Source organism: Balaenoptera borealis, assembly GCF_965194805.1.
Source record: "Balaenoptera borealis genome assembly, chromosome: 6".
In the NCBI taxonomy this organism is placed as follows: Eukaryota; Metazoa; Chordata; class Mammalia; order Artiodactyla; family Balaenopteridae; genus Balaenoptera; species Balaenoptera borealis.
Genome location: NC_138863.1, coordinates 115,208,789 through 115,223,576, shown reverse-complemented (window position 1 = coordinate 115,223,576; position 14,788 = coordinate 115,208,789). Strand labels below are relative to the sequence as shown.

Below are 14,788 nucleotides of genomic sequence, written 5' to 3'. Positions count from 1 at the left end.
TTCATCGCGGTGCACGGGCCTCTCACTCTTGCGGCCTCTTTTGTTGCGGAGCACAGGCTCCAGATGCGCAGGCTCAGTAGTTGTGGCTCACGGGCCTAGTCGCTCCACGGCATGTGGGATCTTCCCAGACCAGGGCTTGAACCCGTGTCCCCTGCATTGGCAGGCAGATTCTCAACCATTGCGCCACCAGGGAAGCCCTTGTTGAGAGTTTTTAATCATGAATGGGTGTTGGATTTTGTCAGATGCTTTTTCTGCATCTATTTAGACAATCATATAATTTTTATCCTTCATTCTGTTAATGTGGTGTATCATATTTATTGATTGGCATATGTTGTACCATCCTTGCATCTCAGAGATAAATCCCACTTGATCGTGGTGTTTGATTCTTTTAATGTGCTGTTGAATTTAGTTTGCTAATATTTTGTTGAGGATTTTTGCATCTTTGTTTATCAAAGATATTGGCCAAGGAAATTTTCTTGTAGAGGCCTTTTCTGTCTTTGGTGTCAGGGTAATGCTGGCCTCCTAAAATGAGTTTAGAAGTGTTCCCTTCTCTTCCATCTTTTGGAAGAGTTTGAGAAGGATAAGCATTATTTCTTTTTAACTGTTTGGCAAAATTCACCAGCAAAGCCTTCTGGTCCTGCACTTTTCTTTATTGGGAGGTTTTGATTACTGATTCAATCTTCTTATTAGTAATTGGTCTGTTCAGATTTTCTGTTTCTTCATGAATCAGTCTTAGTAGGAATGGATCCATTTCTTCTAGACTGTCCAGTTTGTTGGCATGTAATTGTTCATAGAAGTCTCTTATGCTCCTTAGTAGTTCTGTGGTATCAGTTGTAATGTCTCCTTTTGTTTCTGATTTTAATCATTTGAGTCTTCTCTCTTTTTTTTTAGTCAGGCTAAAGGTTTGTCAATTTTGTTTGTCTTAGTTTCATTGATCTTTCCTGTTATGTTTCTAATCTATTTATGTTGGCTCTGAACTTTGTTATTTCCTTCCTTCTACTAACTTTGGGTTTAGTTTGTTCTTTATTTAGTTTCCTTCAGGTGTAAAGTTAACTTGTTTATTTAAGATCTTTCTTTTTTCTTAATATAGGCATTTAATACTATAAAATTCTTGTTTAGAACTGCTTTTGCATCCCATAAGTTTTGGTGTGTTGTGTTTTTGTTTTTGTTTAAAGATATTTTTTGATTGCCCTTTTGATTTCTTCCTTGATCCATTCAGGAACATGTTTCTTAATCTTCACATATTTGTGAATTTTTCAATTTTCCTCTTGTTATTGATTTCTAGTTTTAAACCACTGTGGTCACAAAAGATGCTTGCTAAAATTTCAGTGTACTTAAATTTGTTAACACTTGTTTTATGGCCTAACATATGACCGATCCTGGAGAATATTCTGTGTGTGCTTGAGAAGAGTATGTATTCTTCTGCTTTTGGATGAAATGTTCTGTATATGTCTGTTATGTTCATCTTTAACATGTAGTTTAAGTCCAGTTTGCTTACTGACTTTCTGTTTGAATGATCTCTCCATTGTCTAAAGGGGGATATTGAAGTCCCATGCAGCTATTGAGTTGATATCTATTCAATTGGATGTTGAGCACATTAATATTTATAATTGTTATATCCTTCTTGATGAATTGATCACCTAATCATTATATAATGACCTTCTTTGCCTCTTTTTACAGTTTTTCACTTAAAGTCTATTTTGTCTGATGTAAATATAGTTACCCTGCTCTCTTTTGGTTCCCATCTGCATGGAATAGCTTTTTTCCCATCCATTCACTTTCAGTCTATGTGTATCTTTAAAACTGAAGTGAGTCTCTTTTCAGCAGCATTTATGTGGGTCTTATCATTATTATAATTTTAAAATCCATTCAGCCACTCTATATCTTTTGACTGGAGAATTTAGTTTACTTACATTTAAAGTAATTTTTGATAGGTATGGACTTACTATTGCTATTTTGTTAATTGTTTTCTGGCTTTTTTTGTAGTTCCTTTGTTCCTTTCTTGCTCTCTTCTTTCATGATTTGATGATTTTCTGTAATTGTATGCTTTGCTTCCTTTCTTCTTATCTTTTTTTGTACCTACTGTAGGTTTTCACTTTGTGGTTATCATAACAACTTCACATGCATACAAAGGCTCTCCATATGCTTACTCTCCCTCCCACATTTTATGTTTTTGATGTTACAAATTGCATCTCTTTAAATTATGTATCCATTAACAAATTATTGTAGCTGTAGTTATTTTTAATGCTTTTTTCTCTTATCCTTTATACTAGAGTTATAAGTGATTTATACATCATCATTGCAATATTAGAATATTCTGAATTTACATATATATTTACCTCTACCAGTGAGTTTTATGCTTTTGTATATTTTCATGTTACTAATTAGCATCCTTTTGTTTCAGCTTGAAGAACTCCCTTAAACATTTCTTATAAGGCCAATCTAGTGGTAATGGACTCCTTCAGCTTGTGTTTGTCTGGGAAATCTTTATCTCCTCTTTAATTCTGAAGGATAAGTTGGCTAGAATATTCTTGGTTGGCAGTTTTTTTCTTTCAGCATCTTAAATATGTCATCCCACTCTCTTCTGGTCTACAAGGTTTCTGCTGAAAAATCCAATGATCGTCTTATGGAGGTTCTTCAGCTCCCTGATGCAGGCTAACTGGAAGCCTGACCTTCAGGCAGCAGCTGGGAAAGTCAGGACGTTAGCTATGCAGTCTAGCCCCTATCAGGGAGAAACCAAGAGCTGGGTGTTTTTGCTTAGTCTGTGCCAAGCCAGAGGGGAAAGTCACTGGTAGTGCTTGTGCACCTATATAGAACGGCCTGTTGTTTTTTTCGTTTTGTTTTGTTTTTTGGTTTTTTTGTTTTTGTTTTTTTTGCTGCATTGGGTGTTTATTGCTGTGTGCAGGCTTTCTCTAGTTGCAGTGAGCAGGTGCTACTCTTTGTTGTGGTGCACTTCTGTGGAGGGGAAGTCAGGAGCCTCTTATCTAGCCTTCTCGGTGATGTCCTCCATGTGACATTCTTAAGGGGCCTTTGGGCTGCTCACACCTTCCTCTTGTTTGAGCATCTCCACTTGAATCTTGCCACACACATTTAGTTTTAAATTGGCATTGAGGAGAAACATCTGGAATCAAATCTAGCCACAAAGACCCAAATCACCCCAAGAGCTAAGGGAATCTAAAATATACAACAGGTACTGCTTTCATAAAAGATTAAGAAAAAACCTTAGCAGGTAAGTAACTATACCTTCAAACCAAAAAATAGCAGGTAATCATGCTTTAGTTAAATGATCAACTACTACATCATCTCTAAGTGTCTGTACTATTCCAGAATGACCTGGACCCTAATCAAGATGACGAGTCCTTTAAAAAAATATGACTTTGGTGGGTGCATTTAAAAATTGCTTTAATGAGAGAGCAGTTATCACTTCCTCGGCCAGGAAACATTTCTGGTATATACCCCAAAAGAATGCAAATAGTTAAGCCTAATACAGAATGATAAACTCTGTGAGCCTATGTAGGCAAAGAGCCTTACAAGTAATTTATTTGGTGAGTAGTGTGGAGAATGTGATCAGGTGCTTTAAGAAACATCAATTATGAAACTTCTATAAATATGATGGAGAGAAAAAGAAGCCTGGCCTTGACCATCAGCATTAGTCTGAGCTGCACTAAACCCAATCTGAAAAAAAAATCCCAGAAGTTCAACCAAGAATGCACTGAAGTATTTCAACCATCAAATTAAGGACATAACTATGAGACCTTTTCTTTTGGGTGCTAATTCAGGACTATTAACCCTATTTTCTTGGACAGTGTTGAGAAACCACTCAATCCTGGATGTACCTGTGTAAACCTGAATTTTCAACTCAGATCTTTTTCTTTCCTGACACTTATTTTAGATGGATTACTTAAGCATACCTGCATGAAACTATTTCTTAATTCAAGTCCTGCTGAATACCAGCGTCCCATGAGATTAACTCAGTGGGCGTTCCGAAACAAAACAAAACATAAAACCAAAAGCTGATTCCATGGTTGAATAAATTGGGAAATATGCTTACGTGTTCCTGCTTTCACTGCAGGATCATGTGAAAGATTTAATATCCTATGTAAATAATGACTTCCTAGAAAGGTTGGGGTCCAATTTGCAGTCTTCTTCAAACTTATTTGATCACTGATCCCCCCCCATAAACTCTTACTTTTTTTTTTTTTTTAATAAATTTATTTATTTATTTTTGGCTGCTTTGGGTCTTTGTTGCTGCGCACGTGCTTTCTCTAATTGTGGCGAGCGGAGTCTGCTCTTCGTTGTGCACGGACTTTTCGTTGCGGTGGCTTCTCTTGTTGCAGAGCACAGGCTCTTGGCGCACGGGCTTTAGTAGTTGTGGTGCGCGGGCTCAGTAGTTGTGGCTCACGGGCCCTAGAGCGCAGGCTCAGTAGTTGTGGCGCATGGGCTTAGTTGCTCCGCGATATGTGGGATCTTCCCGGACCAGGGCTCGAACCTGTGTCCCCTGCATTGGCAGGCTGATTCTTAACCACTAACCACCCAACCCTTGCTTTTTTGGCTAAACATCCGTGCGTGTAGAGATGTTTCTGTTCCACGGAATATGGTTTAGAAATTGCTGCTGTTGAAGATAGCAAATGACTGACAAGAGGTCAGGAATCTTTATGCATTTTTGTGTCGTTTGAGTTTTTGGTAGAAGAAATGTTTCCCCTCCTGTGACAATGAAGGGGCTGAATACATGGCGTGTTTTCCTAGCACAGGTGGCCAATTTGAGGTGCTCTGGCAAACAACGTGGTGTCCCTAATAAGTACAGAGTATTTTTACCTTCCGCTTAGAGTAAAACCTCATACAGCATGAAATGGATAAGCAGTTCAAAACTAATGTCTCCTATACTTTTTTTTTACATGATAAATATTTTTATTTTTAAACAGTGAATTGCACATCTTTCATATGAAAGATGAGATTCTAGCCTCTGTTTTTAAAAAATTATACTTGCTAATACTATCTTTACATTTTTTACAGAAGCTAATTTTCTCTAAATTTGCAGCTTCATTCCATAGCTTTTATAGACTCATAATCTTGAATATATTTCCAGTATCCTTTAAAAAATAAATTCATACAAGATAATTTTAACACAATAAAACTTAACAGGTTACAGCACAACTGCCTAGCCTTCCAGCTACCACTGAATACTTTTCCAGTACAGAGAAGCCAGCATGTTGGAGTAATTAATTCTCTGTATTTACCTTTACTAAAAAGAGGTTTTTGGTAGTGAGAACAAATAATCTCTCATTTGTTGCTTGAAAGCCTGAAATAGGATCACTGGTTTCTAGGCTTGCTACTTGCTGCTTAGCAACCTGCCCTACTTGCCTGCTTTCCTTCCTATTGTAAAGTACAGTGGACATGGGAGTGGGCTGACGATAGTTGAAAACTCGTTGAAGGCACTCGCAAAGGGCTGCATAAGAATAATTTGGAGCACAGGCAAAAAAATTTTTGTCTCTCTTTGATGCTTGGACGTAGCCTAAAGCATTGAAAATTGCGATATGCTCCCACGTGTCGTCTTGGTTGCTGGAGTGTGGTTGCCAGAGTAGGGCATCAACATCATGGCGCAAACAGAAGCAGGGCGTTTCTTTTTTTTTTTTTTTTTTTTTTATTATTTTTTAACATCTTTATTGGAGTATAATTGCTTTACAATGGTGTGTTAGTTTCTGCTCTATAACAAAGTGAATCAGTTATACATATACATATGTTCCCATATCTCTTCCCTCTTGCATCTCCCTCCCTCCCACCCTCCCTATCCCACCCCTCTAGGTGGTCACAAAGCACAGAGCTGATCTCCCTGTGCTATGCGGTTGCTTCCCACTAGCTATCTGTTTTACGTTTGGTAGTGTTTATATGTCCATGCCACTCTCTCACTTTGTCACATCTTACCCTTCCCCCTCCCCATATCCTCAAGTCCATTCTCTAGTAGGTCTGTGTCTTTATTCCCGTCTTGCCACTAGGTTCTTCATGACCTTTTTTTCCCCTTAGATTCCATATATATGTGTTAGCATACAGTATTTGTTTTTCTCTTTCTGACTTACTTCACTCTGTATGACAGACTCTAACTCCATCCACCTCACTACAAATAACTCCATTTCGTTTCTTTTTATGGCTGAGTAATATTCCATTGTATATATGTGAGGGCATTTCTTTAGGATCCACTATGACAGAGAAAAGGTACTGGTTGCTTCCAAGATTCCCCCACTTATATGGCAATCCTTTCTTCTCCCCATGTTCAGATGAACCAGCTCTCCTATCCAATCTCTCCTTGGTGGTACCTGTTTTTCCTTGGATTTCAAGCTAGTTGATTGCCCTGTAACCTCAGATCTCACATGAGTAGTTTTTAATGTACCGCCATCAAATCTGCATAAACTGGAGCTCTCTTCAAAGAAAATATCACATTCTTCTAACTAACTCTTGAGCATTACAAGGAGGTTTATCTTTATCTGGATTTGGATTCAGTTCATCAGAGGTCAAATGCATCAAACGTTCAGCTATTGCAGCACATTGAGCTGTCTCATAAATTCCCCGTTTATCACCGACCACTAGTTCTGGCCATGTCAGTCCTTCATTCTTCTTAATCAAGGAAATCTCCAAGCTATTTTTCTCTTTAATTATCCATACACTGCTTTCATGATCCATAGATGAATAGAGATTTCCTTCCAGAAACCTCTGACCCTTCAGCACAACGTTGACATGATCAGGCAAAAACTGTATTTGAATGTCTTCTGGAAGCAGTATTGTTACTGTCAAATCATCTTCAGTCTGTTGCCAGTAATACAGAGGTTCTTTGATTTTCTCTGACATGTCTTCATCCTTACTTTCTTCAAGATCTTGACCAACTTGAACAAATGTAAAGGACTTGTAGGAGACAATCATTAGACCATTCCCATCGGGCTCAAAAGCGACATAATGGGGCACTGACTTTCCACGGAGAATATTATGCTTAGTAATTTCATATTTTTTATTATCTTTATTTTTCTTATTAATAGTGACCCACTCCAAGGAAACATAGAAACCACTTCCTTCCATATCCAATTCCTCTTTCTCTGTTCAAAGAAGCAGCATAGTTATCGAATGTTCTTCAGCTTTCAACAATGAGATACTGTGAATTATGATAAAAGGACGCCCAAGCTCTACATTAAACATAATCTCCCATTTTTCAGAAGCACTATTTCCATGTTCACCTGTTCCAATGAGATACAATCTTCCAGTTCCATCTGACAAGGTAACCCAAGTAGAAGATGTGAAATGGATGGATGCGCAAAGGCGATTATCATATGCTGTCAAATCTGTAGGAAGTCGAAACACCTCTCGTGGTTTTCCTAAGGCAGTGTCCAGCATCACTGTTTTTTTTTGTTTGTTTGTTTTTTTATTTATTTATTGACTGTGTTGGGTCTTCGTTTCTGGGCGAGGGCTTTCTCCAGTTGCGGCAAGCGGGGGCCGCTCCTCATCGCGGTGTGCGGGCCTCTCACTGTCGCGGCCTCTCCCGTTGCGGAGCACAGGTTCCAGATGCGCAGGCTCAGTAGTTGTGGCACATGGGCTTAGTTGCTCCGCGGCATGTGGGATCTTCCCAGACCAGGGCTCGAACCCGTGTCCCCTGCATTGGCAGGCAGAGTCTCCACCACTGCGCCACCAGGGAAGCCCAAGCATCACTGTTAAATTCATAATTCTTCCAACGTTATCAACGTAGTAGACACTGTCTTGATACCATGAATCACAATGTAGGTAATTATACATTCCAAAAGCATGCATGTGTTCCAGTGTATACTGATCATCTCGAAGTTTTACTTCTGCCACAGACAAGGCGAGGAGCTGCTACTCTTCCCACTAGGCAGACCAGAGAAAACTCCTGATTCATAGGCAGAGTACACAGAAAAGTCTTGTCTCAGTGGTGAGGAATAATCAGACATAGACTGAGCATTTCTCCAGACAAGCCTGCATCAAGCTCCAGCTGGTAACAGGGCAGCGGCTCGAGGGAGAGCTTATAGCCCTCGAAGCAGGGATCCAACAGAGGTCTCTTCATCCGCAGGGAGCAATTAGCGGCCACCTCCATCGCCTTCCAGGGTCCTAACGTGAGAATAAAGTTCGTGTTGAAAGGTCCGCGCTTCACGCGTATCACCGTGGCTGGGAGGCAGCGTGGTTCCCATCCCTGTCTCCTGTACTTTTAAAATTAGATTCAATAAAAGAAATTAGATTCAGAAAAACCTGAAGAACCATTGCAATTACTGCCAAAATGTTTCAGAAGGCATTAGGTTAATGCCTCCTCTCCTAGGAGAGGAGTGGAAAAGAAGATAGATGCTCATCACCAGGGATAGGACTCTATTTGTTACGAGGATTTGTAGGGGCGGCACTTTGTTATTGGGTATTTGTTTTGAAATTGGAATTATATTTGTTGAATTTTAATCATAAGCAGGGAAATACATCTTCCTGAATGTAAGAAAATACATTAGCTAATTTGGGCCATAAATGTAAAAATTGCCCTTAGCATGTAATCATAGGAATACTAACTTTATGATACATTGTTTTTCTTTGATAAAGTTTTGGTTTAAAACCTGTTGGATTTAGCAAGGGATGAAGGTCAAGACCTGGTCATTTTTGCAGATAAGACACACACACACACATGCACACAGGTTCATTAAACTTTGACCTATATTTCATTCAGCAGTAATGTTTGCTATTAGAAATAATTCTACTTGCATCTTAATTTTGCTTACTCAATGAGTATGTTAAGTGTTTCATAAAGTCTACCTTTAAAAACATCATAAATACACTAAACAGCAGTTCTTTAGTTGAAAGTGCCAATTTAATTAAACAAATACTTGTGTGGATTCCTACTATTTGCAAAGCTTCATTGAACACATTATGAATAAGATAATCTTTAATCTCAAGGAACTTATGATGTTTTGAGGGGACATAAGAAAAGTATCAAAAAAAAAAAACCGACAAAAATAAACAGGTTATAGAAGTCGCCATTATATAGGGTTGAAAGGAGGCCCATCAAGGGATGAGGAAAGGCTTTACACAGAAAGTGGCACTTGAGATGGACTTTGAAGGTTGAAGTCAGATTTTGAGAGGTAGGTTGGTAGGCAGGAGATAACAAATGGCTGCATAGAATTGGAGTAATTTCTGAATGAGGAAAAGCAAGTCATCCAGTTTGGCAGGATTGGTTTAGATGGAATAAGTATTAGAGAGTAATGGGAAATAGAGTTAGGAAAGCAGCCTGTAAAGTATTTGTATCAGTCAGGTTAGGCAAAGCAGTAGTAACAAAGGACTCCAAATCACAGCAATGCAATAAGCATATTTTCCACTTATATCAGGTTTCCATTATGGATTGCCTGTAGCTCTGCTCCTTGCATCTTTGTTCTGGGCCCCGGCTGAAGAAGCAGCCCCCATGTGGAGGGTATCAGTTCTCGCTGAGGGAAAAGAGAATATTGCAGAACTCTGCAGTAGTTCTCCCAGTGCCTGCTTGAAAGAGGCATGTGTTACTTCTCACATTCATTGGCCAAAGCACCTCATATGGCCAAACCTGCCATCACTAGGGTAGGGATATATAATCCACTTACAGGAAGGGACAGGAAGTAGATATTTTGAACAATTTACCAAAAGGCTTGAAAGCCAAGAATGGGTCATTTGCAATTAATTCTTTAAATGGTTAGGAGGTGTGGCAAGTTTCTGGATAAGAGTGTATGGTTTGGTAAAAAAAAAAAAAAAAGATGGTTTTTATACTGCGTGTGTATGTGTGTGTGTGTGTGTGTGTGTGAACACATAAGAATTCTCTGGGGTACTTGTTATAAATGTAGGCTCCAGGATTCTAGAAGGTTGGATTCAGGGACCCAGGAATCTGCATTTTAAGCAAGCAGTCTGGGAATAGTGTGTAGATGGTCCACAGACCTCCTTGTAAGAAACCCTGGATTGAGGAATGAGTGGGGAGTGGCCAAGTGCAGATAAGGTGGGGCAGTGAGTGAGGGGATGGCAGGTTGTTGGTGGGTGCGAGGCCGACGTGCCCTGGGGGCACATGGTATGTGGCCAGTACAGAGGCAGACAGACACACTGAAAGAGGAGAACAGGTAGAACTAGAACTACCCAAGAGGAAACAGCCAGGAAAGAGTAGTGAAAGGAGCAAATCTCTTTAGGAGGTGAGATTTCAAGGGATCTTGCTCTTCACTGAGAAGTAGGAGGCAAGCCTATCTGATGCAAGAAAGAGTTGAGAGCTAGAGGAGAACAGAGGTAATAATCAGCAAGTCGCAGGAGATGCCCTGTTTTTAGAGCAGCTATTGAAGAAAACTGTTGACTAAAACCCACCACGTAAATTTGTTTTTGCATTGGGCCAGCAGGGGGCGCTATGGTAGCACATATGCTCATAATTGGGCTCAGCTTCCTAGGCCCAGCAATGCCAGCTCTTACTGAATAGGATTCTTAACCCGACCTACAGTGCAGTATTTTAGGAGCTTCATTTATTACTTTTATAGCTGTGAACCTTCATAAAAAGAACTTTTAAGGTTTCTCTTTAATTATTAAGGCATCTAGTGTTTGGGGTTTTTTGGGTTTTTTTTTTGAGCTGCCAATTCCTATAGTCAAAAAGAAATTAATTCTGTAGAGCTTAAGGGAATTATTACCCATTTATTGACTTCACTTGAGGCATAGAGTGGAGATTAGAAGAGGAGAAAAGACAAAGGAAAAAGAAAAGTGCATTCGTAGCATCACTCCTAGAAGGGGAATTTCTGGATCACAGGATATGGGCTTTGTACTTTCTGTTAGATGCTATCTGATTGCCTTCCAGGGACTGTGGCAATTTATTTTTTCACCAATAATGCAAGAATCTTATTAATATCTGTGAAAACCCACTGTATGCGTAAGCTTTTTAGTATTTGCCACTCTGACAGAGGAACTATGGGTAGTTTTAACTTGCATTTTTCTCCTGTGGGAGGAGAGACACTTTTTCACATCTAAATCTTATTTTTACATTTTTTTAATGCACTGTGTTTTCATGTCCTTTCCCCAGTATATTACTGGCCTTCCACTTATTGACTTGTAGAAGCTCTTTATGAGGTCAATCAAAAGATTTAGTTGACAATAGAATAAATAAATTGTGCTATTCCGTAGATGAATGACGATTGGCTTTCAAAGCATTCCCCGCCCTTATCTGCTCACTTGATTCAGTAATCACATAACTTGTTGACCCGTGTCTAAAACTACTGTGGGTTTTTTTTGGTTTTTTAAATTTTTGGCCGCGCCGTGTAGCCAGGCCCTCGGCAGTGAACGCACGGAGTACTAACCACTGGACCGCCAGGGAGTTCCCTAAAACTACTGTTTTAAAGCACCTTTGGGTAGTCTGTAGAATTGTTTTCCTAAAAAGTGCCCCATTTTTTTCATTTTATAGTTCATTTCAATATGGAGAAAAGCCAAGAGTTAAATGATGACGAATCAGGTGAAAGTGGTGGTTAGCACATTTTTACTGGTCGAAAATGACCAAATGGCAGGTGGTGTTCTCAGATCGCAGTGCTTCAAGTGGAGCATTTTCAGGGAGTGTCCTGGACGTGCTGGGCCGGTGATGACTGTCAAGATCAATAGGCGCAAGTGAGGATAATCATGAAAACCCGACCTTTGATATCCCACCACTGTCAGGTAACCAGATTCCTTAGTAATTAGATGACGTTTGTTTGGTAGCAGCTTGAGATATAATTCATATACCACCCAATTCACCCATTTGAAGTACGCAATTCAATGGTTTTTAGTGTAGTCACAGAGTTGTGCAACCATCACCACAGTCAATTTCAGAATTTTTCATCCACCCCTTTGCTGTTACTTCCCACTCCCCTGACCTCCCCAGCCCTAAGCAATCACTAATCTACTTTCTATCTCTACATGTTTGCCTATTCAGGACATTTCGTATAAATGGAATCATATAATATGTGGTAGTTTGTGACTGTCTTCTTTCACTTAATACAATGTTTTCAAGATTGATCCATGTTCCAGTGTGTATCTGTACTTCTTTCCTTTCTATGGCCAAATGACATTCCATCGTATAGATACACTACATTGTGTTTATCCATTCAGCAGTTGATGGACATTTGGGTTGTTTCCACCTTTTGGTTATTATGGATAATACTACTATGAATATTTGCGCATAAGTTTTTGTGTGGACATATGTTTTCATTTCTCTTGGGTATAGACTTGGAAGTAGAATTGTTGGGTCAAATGGTAACTTGAGGACTGTTTTCTAGAGTGGCTGCACCATTTTGCATTTTGACCAGCAATGTACAAGTGTTCCAATTTCTCCACATTCTCAGTACCACTTGTTTTTCTTTCTTTTTATTTTCCATTATAGCCATACTGGTAGGTTGAACTGGTATCTCATTGTGCGTTTTTTTTTGTTTGCTTGTTTGTTTTGTTTTTAGGGTCTATGTTTTAATTTTTTTTAATTGTGGCAAAATATGCATAACATAAAATTTACCATTGGAACCATTTTCAGTGTACAGTTCATGGGCATAAAGTATATTCAATTATTGTGCATTATTGTGGCTTTGATTTGCATTTCCCTGATGACTGATGATATTGAGCATCTTTCCCTGTGCTTGTTGGCCATTTGTATATCTTCTTTAGAGAAATGTCTATGCAAGTTCTTTACTCATTTTTTAATTGTGTTATTTGTGTTGTTGAAGTGTAACTATTCTTTATATAGTCTGGATAATGGATCTTTATCAGATAAGTGGTTGGCAAATATTGTCTCCCATTCGGTGGGTTTTCTTTTCACTTTTTGGGTAGTTTTCTCTGATGCAGAGAGGTTTTAAATTTTGATGAAGTTCAGTTTATCTATTTTTTCTTTATTGGCTTGTGTTTCTGGTATCATATCTAGGAATCCACTGCCAAATATAAGAACATGAAGATTTACCCATGTGTTCTTCTAAGAGTTCTATAGTTTGGCTCTTACATTCAGGTCTTTGTTCCATTTTGAGTTAATTTTTTTGGTATAGTGTGAGGTAAGGGCACATCCTTTTTTAAAATTCCATGTTATATGTTAAAGAGATAAGGCAATTCCTATGAAAAACAATTTGGCAATATCTATTACAAATGCATATCCCTCCCAGTTCTACTTCTAGGACTTTATCCTACAGAAACACCCTAAGGATGTATGTATAAGGTTATTCATTGACCCTTTTTTAAAAAATGCAAAGCACTGTGAATAACCCAAATGTCCACCAATTGAGACTTAAATAAATTGTGGAACAAATGGAATACTGCAAGGCCATGAAAAAGAATGAAGGAAGCTCTTTATGTGCCAATGTGGAAGGCTCTCCAAAAAATATTATTCATTGAGAAAAAACAAGGTTTAGATTATTTTGTGTGTGTGAAAAATTGGAATAAATATCTATGTTCATATTCCTAACATACATAGAAAGAAACTCTGTAATTTTCATAAAAATCAAGAACAGTAGATTCCTGCAGTGAAGATGGACATTGGATGCATAGGCAAGTGAGGGAGACTTATTCCTGCCCACGTTTGATTTACTGTTGTTAAAAGGTGGAAATGTATTGCTAAAAGATTGGATAAATATATGTTAAAATTTAAAAAACACCTTCTGAAAAAAAGCGGATGGGGTGAGAAAGCCACATTGTCATGAGTATTACACATAGCTTCCCCCAGTTGAAACACAAGTATTTTCTACCTGGTTTTCTCGTGACTACCAATGTACTAAATACAGTCAAACCGTTGCTGAATGAGGTTAAGGTTGTGGTCTGTGGCAGTGAAACAGAGCAGCAAACTGGTCCCCAGGATGCTGAACTAATGACCTTGACCTCATTCACACAGTAATGAGCCAACATCACACGGAAGGTTTACACATCAAGGATTCCAAAGGGAAAAGCTGTTTTAGAACTTCTGTCACTGAAAGAACACAAACGTGTATGAATACACAGCACCATTGGTTTACAAGTAAGGACCTTACACTAAACTCTGTTCTCTAGGCAGTGGGTGGTGGGTGCCCTTGAAAAGCATAACCCTCCCTACCACATTCATATCTGTCCTTTAGCCTGGAGAAATCAAACAGAGATGAAAACCTCACCATTGGTGTTCCACCCAGGTTGACTCTAATGACAATTTTGGAGAGCTTGCTCTTGTCTTTAAACATTTCTAAAATTGTCTCTTGGTGTTTTTTTCTCAACTCGTTGAAAAACATTTGCAGTCGTATTCTGTTTTTGCTGAAAGAGTGTTCTCCTCTTCGATGTGAAATTCTCCATTGAAAATATATTTCCCCTTTCTACCTCTGTGGTTAGTACTGCAACAGGGGCAAAACTGGTCTCAGACACATGAACTTGAGGCAGGAAACCCCAAAACACACAATGGTGCCCATGTGCCTTTTAACTCTTTTGATGTGTAGTAGACCAGATGACCTGTGCTCTCATGTGATTGTGAGGGATTCTGAAAACTGGATTGGCATTCCGGGAACAAATGTCATACGTGCAAAAGTTGGAGGTGCACAGTGTGAAGGCGTGAGCCAAATTCCTTCTGTTTTTATTCTCCTTTGAGTATGAACCAAAAATATCAACTTCTTAAGTGGGAAACCCTAAAGAATCACAGTCCTCAGAGAAGTGGTTGGGGAAGAGGGGGCATATCAGTATAATAAAATCAAACTTGAGAAAGCAAAATATCTTTATTATAATAAATATAATAAAATACCACGCAGTCCTTTTCTAACTCTGGATAAAGATACATTTTCAAAGAGACAAACTCCAGAATAAATCTGAGTCATCA

The 14,788-nt window shown here is 38.8% G+C and overlaps 1 pseudogene across 1 annotated transcript; it reads right to left on the bottom strand.

Annotated features, from left to right (window-relative positions):
- Positions 1-204: 204 nt before the first annotated feature.
- Positions 205-8,592, bottom strand: LOC309631467 (nudC domain-containing protein 1-like; annotated as a pseudogene). The gene is made up of 5 exons: positions 7,951-8,592; positions 7,662-7,826; positions 6,366-7,379; positions 6,183-6,237; positions 205-5,620 (listed from the first exon to the last, which is right to left on the bottom strand). The product of its transcript is annotated as a nudC domain-containing protein 1-like (transcript).
- Positions 8,593-14,788: the final 6,196 nt, after the last annotated feature.